The sequence below is a fragment of the Salvia splendens genome, chromosome 14 (genome assembly GCF_004379255.2).
Source record: "Salvia splendens isolate huo1 chromosome 14, SspV2, whole genome shotgun sequence".
Classification (NCBI taxonomy): domain Eukaryota; kingdom Viridiplantae; phylum Streptophyta; class Magnoliopsida; order Lamiales; family Lamiaceae; genus Salvia; species Salvia splendens.
Genome location: NC_056045.1, coordinates 416,989 through 432,509, shown reverse-complemented (window position 1 = coordinate 432,509; position 15,521 = coordinate 416,989).

Genomic DNA, 15,521 nt, shown 5'->3' with positions numbered 1-15,521 from the left:
GACAAAACACATAGAGAAAAAATGAAAAAGACGAAAGAAAAAACTTTAAACTTTTTATAAAACGACAAGTAAAAGGTACAAGTAAAAACAAACAAATAAAAACATGTACCCCTATGACCGAACTAGACACAAGACAGACTGACCGGACTTTGTCTCTTACAAGTGGAACTTCTTGAGGTTGGAGACGTGCCATGTTCGGGGTACTTGTTCTCCTGACATGTGAGTCAATTTATAAGACCCTTTGCCGAGGACCTCTGACACCCGATATGGACCCTCCCATGTGGGTTCGAGTTTGCCCAGCTTTTCTGCTCGGCTTACTTCGTTGTTTCTCAAGACGAGATCTCCCACTTGAAATTGAAGCTTTTTCACCCTTTGGTTATAATACCGGGCTACTTGCTCCTTATACTTGGCTGCTTTTATGCACGCCAATTCTCTTCTTTCTTCGGCGAGATCTAGCTCTGCTCTCAGTCCGTCGTCATTCATTTCTGAGGAGAAATTTAGAGTTCGGGGACTGGGTACGCCGATCTCCACCGGAATTACGGCTTCAGTGCCGTACACCAGACTATACGGGGTTTCACCGTTGGAGGTTTTGGGTGTAGTTCGGTAGGACCACAGGACTTGAGGGAGATTTTCTACCCATTGTCCTTTGGCTTGTTCTAACCGAGCTTTTAACCCTTTCACCAGAATCCGGTTCGTTACTTCCGTTTGTCCGTTTGCTTGGGGATGGGAGACCGAAGTGAACCGCTGTTGAATGTTCAGCTCTTGGCACCAATTCTTGAACGTCTTGTCGGTGAACTGAGTCCCATTATCCGAGATGAGGATGTGGGGTATGCCAAATCGGCACACTATGTTCTTCCAGACGAAGTCCAATGCCTTTGAGCTCGTTATCGTAGCTAATGGTTCAGCCTCCACCCACTTCGTGAAGTAGTCCACGGCAACGATAAGGAATTTCATTTGCCGAGGAGCTTGAGGAAGTGGTCCCACTATGTCTATGCCCCATTGCATGAAAGGCCAAGGGCTTTGCATAGTGTATAGATCGGTCTGCGGCATCCTTGGGACATTTGCATGAATTTGGCACTTCGTACACTTCTTGACGAGCTGCACTGCCTCTTGTACCATGGTTGGCCCATAATATCCCCATCTCAGAACTTTTTTAGCTAAAGCTCTGGCTCCGATGTGGCTACCGCACGATCCTTCATGAACTTCTCTGAGGATGTAGTCCGTCTCTTCTGGTCCTACGCACCGCAATAACGGCTGGAGGTAAGACTTTCTAAAGAGGACTCCTTCATGAAGTTCGTACCGAAGTGCTCGGCATGTGATCTTCCGAGCTTCTCTCTTATCCTCGGGCAATTGTCCTTGATCCAGATACTGCAAGATCGGCGTCATCCAGTTCGGCGAGCTGGATACTGAATGTACCTCGGCTTCATCAATGCTTCGATGCATTAATTATTCCGCCTTTGAGTTCGGATCTGAGGCCAACTTACTTAAGGTATCTGCTCGGCTATTTTCCGCTCTGGGAATGCGGATTATCCGAAAATAGGAGAAACTTCGGCTGATGCTTTGCGCTTTGTCCAAATACTTCTTCATTCTCTCGTCACGGGCTTCACTTGTACCCAACATGTGATTTACTATGACTTGTGAATCACAATGGACTTTGAGAGATTTGACGAGCAGACTTTGCGCTAACTGGAGTCCGGCCAGGAGGGCTTCGTACTCGGCTTCATTATTAGTAGTGGGGAATAGGAACCGAAGTGAGTAGGTTACCTCGTGTCCGTCGGGAGCGACAAGTAAAATACCAGCTCCACTTCCCATCTTGTTTGAAGCTCCATCTACGAATCCGCTCCAGCAGTCCGGCGGCTCTATTTCGGATTCCAAGGGCTGTGCTAGTTCGGCATTGGCAGAATTCTTCTGTTCGGCAATAACAGGAATTGCTTGATCGAACTTTGCTTCTGCAAGAAAATCTGCCAAGGCTCCCTTGATGGCTTTCCGAGGTAGGTATTCAATTGTGTGCTCTCCCAACTCTATAGCCCACTTGGCGATTCTGCCTGATGCTTCTGGTTTGGTCAACACTTGCCGAAGTGGCAGATCAGTTAAGACGCATACCTTGTGAGCATAGAAGTATGGCCGCAGTCTCCTTGCTGCATTTACTAATGCCAGAGCAATTTTTTCCAGAGGTTGATACCTTGTTTCTGGACCTCTTAATGCTCGGCTTGTAAAGTAGATGGGAAGCTGCTTTAGGCCTTCTTCTCGTACAAGCACCGCGCTGATGGTTTGATCCGATGCCGCTAAGTATAAGAATATTACTTCGGCTTCGGTTGGAGCAGAGAGAATAGGAAGCTCGGCTAGATAACTTTTGAGCTCGTCAAAGGCCTTTTTCTGCTCGGCTCCCCACTCGAACTTTGGTGCCTTTTTCAACACCTTGAAGAACGGCAGTTGCTTTTCGGCTGCTTGGGAAAGGAATCGATTCAGTGCGGCTAGACATCCGGTTAGCCTTTGCACGTCATGTATGGACTTCGGCATTGCCATGTTCTGAACGATTTGAACTTTTGAGGGGTTTGCCTTGAGTCCGTCCTTTGAAACCCAACAACCCAGAAACTTTCCCGAATCTACCAAAAAGGTACACTTTTGGGGATTAAGTTTGAGGTTGGCTTTCTTGAGCACGTTGAGAGTGGACTTGAGGTTGTGCTCGTACTCCGAAGTGCTTTTGCTTTTGACGACTATATCGTCAACATACACTTCGACCTCCTTTCCAATCAGGTGCCGAAAAAGCTTGTCTACCATCCTTTGATAAGTGGCTCCGGCATTCTTTAAACCGAATGGCATCTTTTTATAAGCGAAAATGCCGAAATCAGTAATGAAGGCCGTTTTTGAAGCGTCAATCTCATCCATTAAAACTTGATGGTATCCTTTGTACAGATCAAGAAAACAAAAAATTTCAAAGCCTATCAAAGCTTCTACTTTTTTATCTATGTTCGGAAGGGGATAGCAATCTTTGGGACAGTGCTTATTTAGATCGGTGAAATCTATGCACATCCGCCATCCTCCTTCCTTTTTCTTGATCATGACAGGATTGGCCACCCACGAAGGATACTTCACTTCGAATAACACATCCGCCTTCAATAATTGACGGACTTCGTCATGGATGACTTGACTTCGTTCTGCCGCAAAGAGTCTTTGCTTCTGTTTTATCGGCCGGACTGAAGGATCAATATTTAACCGATGAGTGATTACCTCGGGGGGCACTCCGGTCATGTCCAACGGAGACCATGCAAAGACGTCTTTATACTCCTTGAGGAGCTGGATGGTTTTTTCCCGAAGTAGGGGCGTTCCCGCGAAGCCGATCTTAACCGTTCTGGATGGATCGTCTTCGTACAGCTGAACTGTCATCGAGTTCGGCTCCGGTATGACTTCGGTCATCGCCTCTGACTCCGGCTGCTGTGATTGCTATGCTTGGTGGTGCCGATCTGACTGCTCGGCACTTCTAAGCGCAATTTGCAGACATTCCTTTGCTCTTTTTTGGTCACCTCGAATGACCGCTATCCCTCCTTTAGTAGGGATCTTGATGGTGAGGTGATAGGTGGAGCAAACGGCCCGAACTGTGTTGAGCCAGTCTCTTCCCAGGATGACGTTGTACGGGGACCGAGCTTTCACCACGAAAAACTCAATCATCGTACTGGAGCTAGTAGGCGCTTTCCCCACCGTGATCGGAAGGCTGATAATACCTTCAGGGCGGGTGTCCTCCTGAGTGAAGCTCTTCAGGGGAAGCGGAGCCGGACTGAGCCGAGCTGGGTCCACTTCTAGTTTGTCGAAGCACTCTTTAAAAAGAATGCTAACCGACGCTCCTGTATCCACAAACACCCTGTGGATCAGTTTGTTTGCCACTCCGGCTTGGATGACAATGGCGTCTTGGTGAGGAGAGATGGCCGGGACGGGATCAGCAGCCGAGAACGTAATCACTTCGTCCTGCTTCAGCCTTTTATGCGTTGGCTCCTCTCGATTGGAGCCTCTGCGTTCTGACTTTAGGGACGACTTGGTCTTCCCGGCAGGGAGCGCGTCAATAGTCTGGATTACTCCATCATATTGCGGCTCGTCATCGTCTTCGGGATCCGGCTGCCTTTTCGAATCCTGAGGAGCGCAGTTCGCACCACTCTGCTTTTTATTCTTCTTTGGCTGCTTACTTCGGTATTTTTTCAATGTCCCTGCCTTCACAAGAACATCGATACCTGCAGCCAAGTTTCTGCACTCCTCAGTATCGTGACCGTGGTCTTGATGGTAGGAGCAGTAGTTATCCTGTGGTCGGCGCGCGGCTGATTTCGTCATCCGCTTTGGCTTTTCGAATAGGTCAGAGTGCAGTTCGAAAATTTCCGCTCTCGGCTTGTTCAGCGGTACGAACTGAGCGGGCGGCTTCTCGGGATTGAGACGAGGTCCCAATCTGTCTTGCACCGGAGCCCTTTGAATTCTTTCAAATGGAGTCCGGCGAGGATGCCCCTGATCGCTATGATCGGGCTTCCTTCTGTCTCCTCGGGACGATGAGCTGTCTAACGACCGTTTGCGACGGTCTGCCTCATCGGCCCGGGAGTACTGGTCCGCAATGTCCCACATTTCCTGAGCTGTCTGCGGACCGCACTCAACGAGCTTCCTGTAGAGAGCTCCGGGCAAGATTCCATTTTGGAATGCCGAGATGACAAGCAGATCGTTGAGATCGTCTACTTGCAGGCATTCCTTGTGGAATCTTGTCATAAAGTCGCTGATTTTTTCGTCGCGACCTTGACGAATGGAAAGCAGCTGAGCCGAAGTGATTCGGGCTTCCGCTTTCTGAAAGAACCTCCTGTGGAAGGCATCCATTAGATCTCGGTAAGATCTGATGCTGCCCTGGGGGAGGCTATCGAACCACCTTCTCGCGTTCCCGATGAGCAGCTCGGGAAACAGCTTGCACATGTGGACCTCGTTGAGACCCTGGTTCGCCATGTTATATTGATAGCGCCCCAAGAAATCGTGAGGGTCCACGAGCCCGTCGTAAGTCATCGACGGAGTTCGGTAGTTCTGTGGTAGGGGAGTTCGGGTGATGTCGTCCGAGAACGGAGTCTTCAGTGCTCCGTACACGGCGAATCCGATATCTCGTCGGTATGGAGGAGATTGAGTTCTCCTGTGATTCCGGTACCGAGGAGGAACAGGAATATGTCGGGGTTGAGGATTCTTTCTCCTGGGAGATGCGACACTACTGCGGTAGTGACTTTCTTGTGCGGAGGGAGAAGGAGAATCCGTCGTTTTCGTCTCCGGCTGCTTTTGGCTTTTTCGCAGGAAGGTTAAGAATTCCTCCTGCTTTTCAGCCAAAAACTGCTTGACAGCCTCATTCAAATCGGGCTGCTGGGAAGACTCAGTGGGACGATTTTTGGAGCGGCTTGTTCCTTCGCCATGAGAACTGGTGGTGGATTTATCCCTAGGCTGTTTTCCCGACCTATGGGATGGATTGGCTTCCTCCTGGTTCTCACGGGCTGGAATACGGGTATTCTGCGATCTGGTATGCATTTTTTGGGTGGAAAAAATGGATCAAAAATTCGCTTTATCACAAATTTTGTTCTCTGCTTCCCACAGACGGCGCCAGTGATGGATCCGCGAATTTCTGATCTTAGTAAATGCTGGTAGAGAATGAAGATTATGACACAGAATTTACGTGGTTCGATTTACTGAGGTAAATCTACGTCCACGGGAAGAAGGGAGGGCAAGATTGTATTGCTTGATCTGGGATTACAGCTTACAACACAGACTTGCTATATCGTATTTTATCTCTAGAGAGCTTAACCCTTTTCTATCTGATCTAAGTTCTATTTATACATTGAACTAAGATCGTGGTTTGCAGCCCCACTAACAAGATCGTGGGTGAGCAATAACTGCTCAATAACTGCTTCATACCACTAAATAGATCGTGGGTATAGTGGAGGTCGTGGAGGCCTTTCATGAGTCCACTAACTCCTAGTTCGGTCGAATGCTGAGACCGAACTGCTGGACTTTACCGATCAACTCTTGCCGATCTGAGAGGAGAGCTTGACTGGTCGGCTTTTACCGAGCTGTAGGCTGAGTCCGAACTCTTTGGTCGTGCCGAACTCTTTGGTGCCGAACAGATACTCTTTCTTGGGCTCTGGGCTGATGGGCCGTCACTGTTATTGGGCTTGCCATTAGGGTTTAGTTCGTACCCCATCAGATGAGATGCACAAATTTATAAATTATTTTCACCTTCATCACGAGCCTATTTTAATTCATCCAAAGACAAATAAGTTATACTAACATGTTACGAAGATTGAACTTCATTCCAGAATATATTACTTCATTCCAATAGGTTTTACTTTATTTCAATAGGATTATTACTTCATTCTAGTATGTAAATGCGGTTTCGCTGTCGTGTACTGTTCTTTCTCTCTACAATGTCTATCACCACCGTCACGCTGCTGATATGTTGTAATAAACACATGGAAATTATTTGAATGAAGTATGTGTAAAAGCATTTGAAGTCCTACTGGAATGAAGTAAAAACCTTATCCAATGAAGTAATAACATTTCTGAATGAAGTAATAAATTCACTTGAATAAATTGCATTTTTTAAAGTGAATAAAGTAACAATCCAGGTCAATGAATTCGAATGAAACATATGTTGAATCATTTCAAAACCTACTAGAAGCAAATAAAAACATGTTGTAGTTTCAAGGTATTACATACGGAATGAAGTAATAAACCTAATACAATGAAGTAAAATGGGCTTGTAATGAAGATCGAAATTTTTTTACACAGCAACACATCTCATTAAAAAAGTAGATCTAATGGCCATAATTTGGTCTCTAATTAGATCTTTAAAATTGGTTCGACATTGATCACAACTCATATCAGTAATATTTATTACTTTTACAATGATATTATTTTTTTTTATCAAATAATTTTAGAAAAACTATACATTTCAATTTGTTAGATATTTCCGATGGACTTAGATGGACTTAAACAGTAATAGTCTAATATCTATATAAGTTCCAACCAAATCATGAATGCAACATTCAATCTTGACTACATCCAAATTTAATCTTATATTTTTATATCCAAGATGTATAAAAAATGGTTTCAAAGTTTATCTTTAAGAATATTATGAAAAACTATGCAATAAATTCATGCTTCTATTGATTTTTATATACGATACAATTAATGTTTACCTTTTTTGTGGCAACAAAGATTAAGTTGAAAACTAGTTGCCTTTTTCATACAAAAGAGAGGGAGAAGCTGACCTCATCCACTTGCACATTTCTTGAATGCACTTTCTTTCATCATCTCCCAATTTATATCTCAGCTCCATGTTTTGCTTTTTATGTCTTTCTTCACGGGATGGGATCAGTCATTAGGGCACCCGCAACGCTGTGCCGTTGCGGTTCCTATGCCATTCCGGCGGAACGGTTCCGCAGCGGCACGCGTTGCGGGGTGCGTTCCGTCGCCGTTCCGTGCCGTCGCCATTCCTATGCCGTGCCGCTTTCCGTTCCGGAGGAACGCGGAACGGAACGTTCCGCCACGCGCCGAGGCGACGTGGCGGCCTCCCATTCGACGCGTGAAGCCCACTCGCTGCCCCGCGAGTGGGCTTCGTCCGGTGAAGCAATAATTCATTTTTTTTAATTTCGAATTTAATAATTTTTTTTTTTTGCAACGGTAATGAGACCGTTTTTTATATCCGTTTTTTATTTTTTTTTTAATTTTTATTTTATTTATTTACTCTATAAATACTCCTATTTCATACTCATTTCAATCACAAACACACATCTATTCCTCTCTATTTCCACCCCAATTTTCATCTCAAATCAACTATATTTTCCTTCTCCCAAATTTAATCAAACTAATGGATCCTTATGAACAAATGCGTCAAATATTGGAACAATCACTTGAAGAAGATCGACGACGGGAGGCGGAAGAAGCCGCGCCGCCCCAACGACGCTCCCGTACGTACATCCATCGTAACCGGGAGGAAGCCGCCGCAAGGTTAGTACGCGACTACTTCTGCGATAACCCGGTTTGGGGAGATACGTACTTCCGTCGCCGTTTCCGCATGGGAAAACCGTTATTTCTCCACATCGCGAATACTTTGGCAGCCCGGGAAGAGTTCTTCCAGGAAGGGTTCGACGCGGTCGGCCGTCCCAGCCACACGACGCTGCAGAAATGTACTGCAGCAATAGATTCCCAACTCAAATATAAAGACCCGTGAGTAGGTAAAAGAGAGTAAACAAAAAGCAAAGGAAAAATAGATTCCAAATGGTTGTTTGGTTTTGAGATCTAATTGGGTAGAAATTGTACAAGTCTTCCATATTACCAAGTTCCCAGACACATTTATTGGCATGGGAGCCTCTGCAGACCACACATTAAGAATGAAATAGTTTCCTAATTTGAGAAAAGCCATAAATGAAACGTAAAATAGTTTGGTGCAGCCAATAATAATAAATTAATTAACGTGTAAAAAGAATTTAAAAAACCAAGAATGATTAAATAAATAGTCGGATACGGTTTGGCCAGTAGTTTAGAATCTACTCGTACAGTAGATTATGTGGAAAGCAATTTTAATTTAAATTATTATCTGCGTTTTAACTTAATTATCTAATTATTACTATGCGTGTTTACATATTTCAACCCATTTCAAAATTTGCTCCGAATCATCTGATAGATTATTTAATTTTTCTTAACCGCATTAATCATAACAAGTTTATCTATTTCAATTATCATCCCAAACAATTGTTTCTTAACTGAAATTATATGCAATTAATTCATGCTTCTATTGATTTTTATATACGATACAATTAATGTTTACCTTTTTTGTGGCAACAAAGATTAATGACCACAAGTTGAAAACTAGTTGCCTTTTCATACAAAAGATTAAATTCAATTTTTAATTTCTACTCAAATAATTATCGAAATATTGTAGTTCACGCCACCAAATAACAGCCCTCCGCCACAAGAAAATATTGAAGCAGTCTTTCATCAGCTCACACACATCCCTCTCGTGCCCAAAACTTCTCAACACGCAAAAAAAACCTCACCTATTAAACCTATTACAAATGGATTGTAAAACCTCGTTCATTTTAATTTTTATTTTAAAATAATACGTACGTGGACACACTATTTTTTAATAAATCTAATTCCCAACCCCTTGTCAATCATGTTTTAAGGTTAATGGCAGCTGTTACGGTTGTATGACTTGTATCTACTCCTTCCAAACTTATACTTAATATTTTCAGATCTTACAATGTTTTTGAATATTTAAAATTTTATGGAAAAAAGCGAAAGAAAGAGAAGGGTGGGAGAAGGTACAATGTGTTCACTAATGACTGATCCCATCCCGTGAAGAAAGACATAAAAAGCAAAACGATATAAAATGGGAGATGATGAAAGAAAGTGTATTTAAGAAATGTGTAAGTGGATGAGGTCAGCAGCTTCTCCCTCTCTTAAATGGAAATAAAGCAGCTGTATCATCATCATCATCATCATCCCATTAATTTCTAATCTCTCTCTCCCAGTATTAGTATTGTGTATAGATTTTGCCGAGGTTCTTTGGGGTTCTCAAGCATACAGCTACAATATTAAATTATTATATTCCATATTTTATTTGTCCAACCATTAATTTAGCAAAACTTTTAATGGTAATGTGAATGTGGAATGAAGTGACGCAGAGGATGGTGGATAACATGGTGTTGCACTTGATGTTCAATATTGGAAAAGTAGTGAATAAGGAGATGTAGAAGGAGATAATTGATTAGGTTATGGAGCCACATGGGAATGGGCTGGAGAGGATGCTGGACGAGCTATTGTCGATGGTAGAGAAGATGAAGAAATTGCAGAGCAGTGTGGAAATCGTCATTATTTAGATTTCGATTTTACTTCATTCAACTAGGCTATAACTTCATTCAGTTAGATTATTAGTTCATTCAACTAGGTTATTACTTCATTATTTAATTTTCTATATTATACTTCATTTACTAGTTTATTCATACGTGCATTTACTTTATTCTTTGTGTGTTAATTCATGATTGGTTGTCAAGTCCACATTTGAGTTACTTCATGATTTGTTGTGTTTGTGTGTGTTTCTTATTCTTTCTTGTTTCGTATTGTTTAGTTGTTTCAGATTACTAACAAATGTTACATTGGAAAATAAAATACTACTTGGGAGAATTGCTCGAAAAAGAAATGCATATCTTGCTTGATTCGGGCTACAGAAGCTACGAGAACAATTTATCGTCATCTGGTTCGATTTTGAAGGATTTATGGTGGAAATCATCGCGGTAGATTGAAGGAATTTTTTGGAGTGGGGAAGAACGAATGGAGAAATGTGTTGTATGTATATTTTGCGAAGAATTAATATTGTAATGAACTAAATAACACACGTGATGAAGTTATAACCTCAAATAATGAAGTAATATGAACTTAACTGTATTGTATGCATAGTTTGCGAAGAGTTATAATTGTAATGAACAAATAACGTATTTGATGAAGTTATAACCTCAAGTAATGAAGTAATATGAGCTGAACTGTGTTGTATGCGTAGTTTGCGAAGGATTATAATTGTAATGAACTAAATAACGTACTAGATGAAGTTATAACCTCATGTATGTATGTATAAGTCTATAGCTGGATTTCTTCATGTGCTGAACGTGAAGAATTCCGATCACTTAGTGAGATCAGAATTCTTATTACTTCTCAAGCTTACCTTCTGAATCTCATGGAGAATTTAGATTATGGATGATCTACAAAAACCGATTGGCACTCTTCTTTACACAATGCTTCATTCGAATTCATTGAACTAGATTTTTACTTCATTTTTACTTACTGGTGGAGGAATTTGACATATAAGACATCGAACTAATAAATTGGAAAATACCAATGCAAAATTTATTTCCATTAGGTATTACTTCATTTTTGTAGTTGTTTTATTTCATTACAGTAAGTTTAGTATCTAATAAATTGAAAATGAAAATGTTTTTACTTCATTCCAGTTAGTTTTTACTTCATTTTCATTGGCTTTTACTTCATTCAAGTAAGTTTATTACTTCATTCCATATTACTTCATTTAAATGAATCGTTACTTCATTCAAACAGGTTTGTAGTTCATTGCATGCAGTGGTTTTCAAATGATTTAACACATGCTTCATTCGAATTCATTGAACTAGATTTTTAATTGATGGCGGAGGACTTTGACATATAAGATATTAAGCTAATAAATTGAAAAATACCAATGCAAAATTTATTTCCATTAGGTATTACTTCATTTTTGTAGTTTTTTATTTCATTACAGTAAGTTTATTACTTCAGTTCATTATCTAATAAATTAAAAATGAAAATGTTTTTACTTCATTCGAGTAAGTTTATTACTTCATTATAGTACGTAATGTATTGAAAATGAACAAATTTTTACTTCATTACATATTACTTCATTTAAATGAGTCGTTACTTCATCCAAATAGGTTTTTAGTTCATTGCATGCAGTGGTTTTCAAATGATTTAACACATATTTCATTCGAATTCATTGAACTAGGTTTTTACTTTATTCATTATAAACATTAGTATAATCTATTCCAATAGATTTATTACTTCATTCAAAAACATAATTACTTTATTATTCTAGGTTTTTACTTCATTCCAGTTGTTTTTACGCATATTTCATTTCTGCAGTCTTAACCGAAGAGATTTAACTTCAAAAAAGTCAAAACTCTCCCCAATTGTTAGACAAATGGATTGAGTAATCAAAGAATCTGCATTACCTTTTCTGCACCAATCACACTTGCTCATAGCATTTTTAACCAATTATTGCCATCAGTTTAGAATTCAAGAGGTATTTGTACTTAGCAACAAAGGCAGCGGTGGTGAGTCTAGCAAAAGCAAAGAACATAGTGAGCAACATAGTGAGCAGAGGCAGCGCAAAGGAGATGACGATGATGTAGCTTCGAGCGGACATAGGCAGCGGTGGAGTCAGAAAACTCCGAGCGTCGACTGTTGCCGCAACGCAAATCTGCAACAACTGATAAAGAATTACGATACACCGTATAAATTCCAATAGAATCCATTAGCCGTTTCTTGTGTCCCAAACTGAATTCTCTCTCTTCGCAAATTCAGTTATGAAACTCCTACCTTCGAATTCTTAGAGGTATTCTTCACGAAATCTTCTGCTTCTTTTCTTTTCGATTTAGTTTACATTTCCGTGTTTACTGCGGCGCAATATGATGATAGTTGCTACTGTTTATAAGCACAAAAATGGTGTTGCTCTGCCTTACAATTGCTTGGCTATTTTCAGCTGAATCGACAGGAGATGATGGATGAAGAATTGTTGATTTTCAGAGAGGATTTGAGAGAAGTGATGAAAGAGATCGAAATCGGGAAACAGGTTTATGTTATTCACTGATTTTTGATTTACATAGGTACAAGGTTTATATAGACTTAGGAGTATCCACATAAGGAAAGCCTAATTAGCATAATTACATTGATTTGATATCTTCTAAGTATGGTATAGAATAAATCAATATCCTCTGATTGTGATCTTCCGTGATTTCTTCTAACAAGCAGAAAAGGCGGGAGGCGGAATGTGAATGTGTTAATTTTTTGTAATCTGTGAACTCTAATTACAAAATGACGTAAATACCCCCGTGTTGAAGTAATTTGTGTATGCAATGAACTACGAGATATAACAACACTACATCATCTCATTTAATTCATCAAATTCCAGATCATGTGTCCAGATTTGGTCTCTAGTTCGACCATTAAGAGTGGATTTGTGAATAATGGGACTCTCTTTGATTATATCTAGACTAGATGATAGAATTTGTTAAGTAGATATTAATTTATATGTTGCATATTAGCATATGCATATGCTACAATGGAAGCTAGATTATAAATTGATATGTATATACGGAGAATCTTCCTGCGATAGGTTCGAGGATTTTGTGAGTGTTTGTATAAATTATATACCGCGTTATCCACTTTACTTATTTTTAGTTGTTTTCAGTTTGCAAATTATATATCTCATCTCATATCAACACATTATTTTTCTCCTTTTTCGTTGTTTTTCTCTTCATATTTCTTTTGAAGTATATATATTTTGTGACCTCGTCTCTTTAGTCCGAAGCTTTTTATTTACAAAAATTGATATCTCAATTGACTCAAAACTTGTATAAAAGCATTATTAATTGGTCGTGGGTTTTTGCAACTAATTGATAAATATGCCTCAATAAATGACTAAATTTATTGGTGGCGATGAAAATTAATACACAAAAATAAGCAAGCAAGAAGAAAGAATTAGAGCATCAAATTGGGAAAAATGACCGCAAAAAAAAAAAGTTTGATGAGTATGCAAATGGCAGTATCACAAAATTGAGAAGAAGAAGAAAAGGAAAATTTATAAAAAAATTGACGTGGAGAGGAGTATTATGAGCAAATGTAAATATGATGGATTAGGAACATTAGATATGATCGATATAGTTGGATGTGATATTTAAATATCAAAAACTAATTTTTTTAAGATAAAATATAATAATGAGTAATTTAGTAAATACGTAATATAAATAATAATAAAACCGGTTCAAATAAAACCGGTTTGGTCCAATTAAAAAATTAAGGGTATTATGTACGTATACGAATTAAAAATTAGTCAATAACTAATCTATGTACTTATAGAAAACAAATATACAAATTTAATACTCCATAATTACGTATCTAGTAATAAATTAACTAGGAGATATGGTTGTTGGATATGTTATTATGTAGGAATGATATTCATCTTCACTCGTATACATAATATACACGTACAAGGTTGATATATGTATATGCATAAATAACTTATTAAAAGAACTAATAGTATAAAATCAAGTGCATAATTAGATTCTGCTGGGCCTGGGCTGGTCCTGGGCTGGGTCGGGGCTTTGAGTGGGCTTGGGCTTGGGCCGGCCTGGGTTTGTAAAAAGGCACAATTGGAGCCCAATTAATCTACTAAGCCCAACCCAAGCCCGCACCATTTAATTGATGGGCCGGGTCCAGGCTGGGCTGGGTCGGCCCGGCCTATTTGACATCTCTAACGGTGACGTCGGAAGCTCGAAATAATTAATATGTAATATTTTCATTTTTTATGTAATAATAATAAGAGTAAAGGCCAAAATTGGTCCTGAACATATGATCATTTTACGTTTTTGTCCTAAACATATGGAAATTTAATCATTTTGGTCATCCGTCAACATTTCCATTAAAAACTAACGGTCAACAGATTTAATCCCGATTTTGACCAAGTTAAACTTTTAATTATGATTTTTTACTCCCGAATTAATTCCCTAATTATTTTTATAAATATTCTAAACACATCATCAGAAGGAGTAATTAGCTTCATATTTTAGAATATTTAGAATATTCTAAATATTTATAAATATTTATAATTATTTTTATAAACCCATCATTAGAATTAAACACACAAAATAAACTTCAAACCCTAATTAGCTTGTAATTCTACAAAAAAAACAGCCTTATGCAAGAAGAAAATTCCAGAACAATCAAACGTCTAACTTTTATTTTATAGTTGATTAAAATTTCAAATCTTGACCCATAAGTCAAAGCAAAAACACACATTATTCCAAATTCCAACAAATTCAGCAGCCTCACAACTAAAACAAAAACAATCTAGCTCAAACAACATTAATGAAAACTCACAATTCACCCAATTAAACAAACGGAGCTCACAAATGACAAAGTAAGTAGCCACAAGAAGGAACCCCAAGTAGCTAAACGCGCGCCACGTGAGGGTTCCGAGCAAGAACGCCGCCGCAAATCCGGGCTGCGACAATCCGGAGAGGAGAACAGGGGAGCCCAAGTAGAAGATCGCGGCGTTGCTGAGAAACGCAGATTGCCACGTGGGAGGCGATGATTGGATCTGTTGAAGGAGACTTGGATCAAAATCAGTCGCTGATACTTGAATTTGGGATGCCGATTTTTTCTTCAAGACTGGATTTTTAGGGGTTGAGTTGAGAGGGGTTTAGAATATTTATAAAAATAATTAGGGAATTAATTAGAGACTAAAAAAATCACAATTAAAAGTTTAATTTGGTCAAAATTGGAAATAAACCTGTTGACCGTTAGTTTTTAAGGGAAATGTTGACGGAGGACCAAAATGATCAAAATTTCATATGTTCAGGACAAAAAAATCTATAAGATACTCCCTCCGTCCCTCTGCAGGGTTCAGGGTTCAGAATGAGTCCTCAAAAATAAAACGCCTATACTACAGAGGAACGGAGGGTGTAATATTTAGAACAAAAAACGTAAAATGGTCATAAGTTTAAAACCAATTTTGGTCTTTACTCTAATAATAATATAAATGAAAACGAATTTTCAATTATTAAGTGACAAAGATTTAAATTTAACATAATTTGTGGTGTAAAGGAAAAAAAAATCGACATTATGTTCCAAAATATAGAAAGTAGAGAGAATTGAATATACACATTATATTACAATAGCATAAAGAAAGAGGAAAAAAGACT